Here is a 6,109-nt window from a genome sequence, read left to right as displayed (position 1 = left end):
GGGAGCCTCTCTAGGTGTCTGACAGAAGTGGAGGGTATTCTCTGAGAGGTGCAAACTGCTGTGGGTCCAGAGAGCCTATCAGCTCTCTCTCAGTGGGGGAATCTTGTAGCCTATGGTATGCAAGGACCACAGATGACCCAGGATCAGGGAGGAAGCCCTGGCTCTGGAGAAGGACCTGAAGGACCACAAGGGAGCCTGGCACCCCATCTGCACTTTGCCCAGCTCTCTAATGAGGACTGGTAGGGACACTTGGGAAGGGTCCTTAACTTCATGTGGGTTCCCAAGGGATTATTAAGGAGGGACCACTCTCCCAAGCCTGATCCTACCCCATGGTTTGGGGGAAACCTCTGTGAATGTTGAGACATTAAAGACCATTGAGTTCAAAGATGCCAGAGGGCAAAGGTCACGGGTTCATTTCCCCTGGTTTCACTTCAGCCCCTCAAAAGAAGGCTAGTAAGAGGAAGGAACATAAGGGCTCTTCACTAGGCTTTTTCTTCCATGCCTTACACAGGGTTGGGAGCAGAAGAGAGTCCTAGAGCAACAGCCAGAGCCTGCTGCTTTTTTTTTTCCAAACGCAATAGAAAACAAATACTCTACTTCTTACAAGTCCCCACATCCCCCCTAAAATAAACCCAAGGACTCAGCAGCATCCAGTATAGCAGAAAAGCCAGTATGTTCTTTGTAGCACCAAGAGGATGAGGAATTAGTGGGGCGGATTTTCTTTTGTTTTCTCCCCTAAGGCCCTTGAGCCTGAGCAATACTTTTCCTGCTCCAGTCTTGCCCCGGTGCCACCTTGGGCCTAGAGTAGCAACGAGATGGAAGAGTCCAGGAAGAGGAAGAAGGAGGGGAGGGGAGGGGAGGGAGGCCACAGGAGGTGAAATTCAAACTGTTTGTTGGCCCAACTACCAACTTAAAACAATGAAGTCAGAGGAAGTCCCATAGGAAAGAGAAACAGGCAAGGGGCCAGGTGGTCAGGGGAGCAGCTCCAAGGGGCCAGGGTCAGCCTCAGAGACCCAACTCTCTGCACAGAGCTAAGTGAGGAGCTGGAGTCTTCTGGATAGGCTAAGTCAGTTCAACACTGGCTCTGAAGTGGGGCACCAAGAAGACCAGTGAAACAGCCCCTGGTTGTTACTCCAAAGGATCCAGCCATTGGCTGCGTTTGTCAAGGGCCTCATGCCTGAGGATTTAGTAAAACTGTAATGGAAGCTTGATAGGTAATATGGCAGTAACCCCTTAAAAGGCAATGGCTCCTCATGGCCTTCACATTGTTTGATGGCACTTGCTTGCCAGGCATTCTCCAAAGGGACAGGGAAATGGAGGCCCCACACTTACCACAGCTCGCTCACCACTCGAAGATGGTGTCTAAGGAGGTGCTAGGCCAGGAGGTCAGACTACTCTCCTGCCTAGAGACCCCAAGTTTACTGTACCAGGAGACCCTGGTAACTTAGTTCATAGCAATCCATGTTAAGCCAGCATCCATCTCCCAGGTATCCCCATGGCATTTCTAAATCTGAAGCCCCCTTTGCCCTATGTCAAGTGTGTGCCCCTGGATATTCATGTGGGAACTGAGACCACATGAAGGTACTTCTTCCAGGGCCTACAGAGTAGGCTCTAATTGGACTAGTACCCAGTTCTCAGTCAGCCAAAGGGAGCTGGGCACCTGAGCTGCTTTGCCTAGGGTCTCAGCCAGAGTCAGGCTTTGGGCTCTTCACCAAATTTGTCCCATCTTCTCTTCTCTAATATATCTGAGAATAGAGGAGTCCTTCCTGACCAGGTGTTCCACAGAGGCCTGAGGCCTGCCCAGAAACAAGCTCTAACCTGGCCTGCTTTCCACAGGTTCTAGGAGGTCTGGAGGAGAGCTGAGAGGTGTGTGTGTATGGCCTATCTGTGTGGAGACCCCACTGTGTTTTCACTGACACTGAATTGTGACCTTGGGTCTCTTTACTCTGGCCATGGAGTTACAATGTGCAGACCCAGCCGTTTTCTCACAGGACTCCATATCCTAGCAACGGCACCAATCTTGTTCAACTATAGCCAAGGCAGAAACATTAGGAGAAGGCTGGGGCAGGATACCCACAGACACTTAGGAAGCAAGGAGCAGAGAAGGGCAGCAGATCTGTGTCACGGGGGTCACTTGCCACAGAGGAAGAAACCAGACTGGAGCCGAGTTAAGCTAGGCCATGAGAGGTGCAGGCAATGGAAGTGTCCTCCTCTCCAGGGCCCCAAGGGTGAGGCCCAGGGCAGGGAGTGTGGGGGGGCCCTGGTGGGAAGACAGGCAGTCAGTCATCTCAGCCAGGGGAAGGAGGGAGCTGAGTGGGGGCTGAGTACTTGGACGCCACAGTGTGGGAAACAGCCTCGCCAGAGCAGGATGTGAGAGGGACCCAGGAGAGGGGTGGGAGGCCATCGAACTGGTTGCACGTGCAGAGACATGGCCCCTCTGCCCGGATCCTGCTGGTCTCCTGAGGGGGACCCAGACCCCTGACTCACAGTCACACCACCAGCCAGGTGGAGACCCGCCCAGGAAGGGACTGGAGCCACCAGCTGCCTCCGAGGTCTGAGGGGCTCCCAGGCATCATGGGTTCCCTGCCTCCCCTCCCAGTCCCCACATGAGGCTGAGGGAAGTGACTGAACGCATAAGTTCCTTCCAACTAGCTCATCAGCAGAGCCCAGATGGAAAAATCCGCCTCCATGGAGCCTTTGAAATTGGAAATGATTTCTTTGGAAATATGTAGCATAAGGGGTGAGATAAAGGACATGCCTGTGTGTTCCCTAAGACAGACACTGTTGGCCCCACGCATCACGAAACCCCTTCCCAGGGCCCCTACCACCATTTTCCTTCATTCTCTTCTTGTCCCCAACTCCTGGTGACACAGGAGGATCCAGGTCAGTTGGGATACAAGGTTCAAAGTAGGAATGGAGACTGTGAGCTTGCTTTCCTCCAGATCAACAAGGCCATGAAGATGGTGGCCTTCCAACTGAGTCCCCTGCCCTACCTCCAACCTCGCCCAAGCCTTGCCTGTTCACACCAACAAGGATTCCCCAGTTATTATTTAAAGACACCTCAGTACTCACATGCCATAGATGACCCTTGCCTATGGTTTACACTCCCTGTTTGTAGAGCAGCCCACCACCCCTCTGTTCTCTTGGGCTCCCTATTCCCCGATGAGACAGTGGGATTTAGCACCATGAACACATGTCTCTGTAGGCCAACACTAAAGAGTATTAAGTGTGTAAAGAAATCCCGGGCTCCTGCCATCTTGTGGCTCTGCACCTCTAGGACCCTTGGACAATATGCCCTTCCTTCTAGGAGCAGAGGAGAGAAAGGGGAAGATCCTTCTGGAAACCTTTATGAGCCAGATTAGAAGTGACTGTGTTGCCACTTGTGAGGCCAGGGAACATTACCACAGAGTGGGTGTTTCCTAGCCACCTCTCCCCACCATGGCCTGGCCTTCCACTTCTAAGTCTTTTCTCTCTACTATCCTAAGGTCTCTTCTGTTGTGCTCACAATGATGGCCTCGTAGGCTTTGCAGATGGAGCTGACCTGCTCAGGATAGTATGTACCCTTGCCCTATAGCAGCAGGACTCTGTAGCTGGGTCATACTGTGCTTCTGTTGAGTGGAGACAGTCTGGGCTTTCGACTAGATGATTCAAGTATAGCCCAGACCCATGTAAAGGAATGGGAAAGAAGGGCTCTACCTACAAAGGAGCGTGTGGGCATGGGTGTAGCTAGCCCAAGTAGACGCCAGTGTACAGTGGATGGTCACAGAAAATAAGGACCAAATGGGTCCCTAAACATGGACTTTGGGAAAAGAAACAAGGGAAATGTCCCACTTCCTGGTGAGTTCCCAAGCCCTGAGGAGAGTGTGGGAAAGTGGAAGAGCCAGGGAACAGCAAGGGCCCCAGGGTGACGGTGGACCTTCCTCTAGCTTTTCTAACAGCAGCCCCCAGTGCACAGCCTCAGCCTTCAGGAATGTCCTGTCGAAGGCCAGAGCTGCCAAAGAGAATGGACAGGACCCAGGAGTGAGGCCCAGGCAGGTGGCCGGCAGCTCTGACACTTTCCTGGCCGCAGTCTGTGTCCCCTATGGACACTGCTGAGGTTTGGGGGGCTTAAGCATCTGGGTGTAGAGGAGAGTTTCCAGACCTTTTGGCCCATCTGCTCAGCTCTCACTTGGAGGGCTTGTGTTGTTGAGATGTCTGAAATATTTGTTTTCCAAAGGATTAACTTCCAGATGATTCCAGAAGGGCCAGGAACAATCCACAAGGCTGGAGGAAGGAGGCCCTTGTTCCCTTTTGAATGCAAACCAGGACAGTATCCTCCACCTAGACAGACCAGGGTGACCTATTTTTCTTCCTCCAAGCACCATTTGATTATTCTACTCAGTCCATCACTGGTCCCTTCAGTAAATGTATCCTAAAGCTGTGGCTGGGGCATCCATGGTGGGGAGAGGCAGCCAGCAAGCACATGCTCTGTGAGTGGTAACCTTGGTCAGCACCACTTTTTGCTAAGTAGTTAGTGAGGTGGTAGCCTTCAAGAGGTCACTGTCACAAGACTGGATTTGGCCTGGCCTCCCTTCACTGCCTGATCTGCCAGCTTCTCCCCTTATGCACCGGGGCCACTTCTCTCCAGTTATTGTCCATACATAGATATAGGTCAGCACCCACTCTGCCCCTAGAAATCAAGTTGATGAGTTACTACCTGCCCTAAGAACCTTCTTCACCTACCTGGGTCTCACCCACCTCACATGATAGCTCATGGGATAGTGGTGGTCCTATGATGCAAGGGAACATGGATGGTGGCCTGGCCCACCTGGTAAGACCAGCCTGCAGGAGTGAGGGAGGACTCCTGAAAACACAGTTTGTCTTCGAGGTCAGGGTCTGTGTATGTTTGCTCAGTCCCCGAATAAGAACTCAGATCGAAGATGATGTTCATATGTCTTTTGCAGCCAGAGCAAAAACAGTGATGAGGCTGTTAGGGTACACTGTAATAGATGCAGAAGGATGAGGAAGAAAACAGATGGGGTTGCCAAGGCAAGCTGGCACCTTTCATAAGGAAGCTGTAAAGCATCCATCTCAGTACTCATACCAGCTGCGGGTCAAGCCTGAGATGGTGGGCTAGCTAAAGCAGCAAAGGGCTAACATACACCTGGGCTGCTGCAGCAAGCAAAGCTCTTGGGAAGGCTGCAGGGCAGAGTCAGAAAGCAACCAGGATTGCTGAAACAATGGAGATATCATGTATAGATGGCCTCAAAGTGGTGACTGAAAAACCAGACTCAGCACTGGACAGTCCCTCAGACATGCTCAGCTCCCTCTTTTCTCTCTATCCCCATCTCCAGAATCCTCTTTTGGGACTAAGCTGTCATGCTTTGTGTCTACCTAGTATATTGTAGGAGACCCAGTATGCCTGCCAGGGCTCATCAATGGACACCCATGATGGCTGCAGACCAAAGCACAGTGCTCATGGTCAAACCAGAAATGAGCAAGTCACAGTGTTCCATGGCAGACTGCTGCTCAGGTTCTGAGACCAAGTCAGAAAAAAGATGTGCAAGATGCAGGACAAGTCCCAGGCCATGTGGACATTACATGGACATGTGGGAACCCAAGTGGACAGTCAAACTTATGTCTCCCTTGCCACTTTGGATTGCGTCAATATGTCTCCCCAGTTCAGGCCTGTCCTCACCTGAACATTGGGTTGATGCAGGTGACTCAATGATCCTTCCTCATCTATTCAGGGTAAGGGTGCCCTGGATCTGATGGCGGTGTCTGCATCCATTAGAAGAGAACAGTGAGACACAGACAGAAACACACAGGGGGAGCTTCTGTAAACAAGAAGCCCAGGTTTGGGGAATGTAGTCACAAGTTAAGGACCCCTAGGATCTCCTGAGCTTGGAAGAAGCAGGTAGGACCCCCTCCTGAAGCCTTCTGAGAAACAACTTGATCTTGGATTTATGGTCTCCAGAGCTGTGCTAGAATAAATTCCTGCTTTTGGAAGCAACCCCCAAATACCCACACATACTCCCAAACAACAGTGAGGGGTTGCCAAGGCAAGCTGGCACCTTTCAAGAGGAAGCTGCAAAGCGTTCAGCTCAGTACTCATACCAGCTGAGGGTCA

Source organism: Mus caroli, chromosome 7 (assembly GCF_900094665.2).
Source record: "Mus caroli chromosome 7, CAROLI_EIJ_v1.1, whole genome shotgun sequence".
Taxonomy (NCBI): domain Eukaryota; kingdom Metazoa; phylum Chordata; class Mammalia; order Rodentia; family Muridae; genus Mus; species Mus caroli.
Note: the sequence above shows the minus strand (reverse complement) of the source record.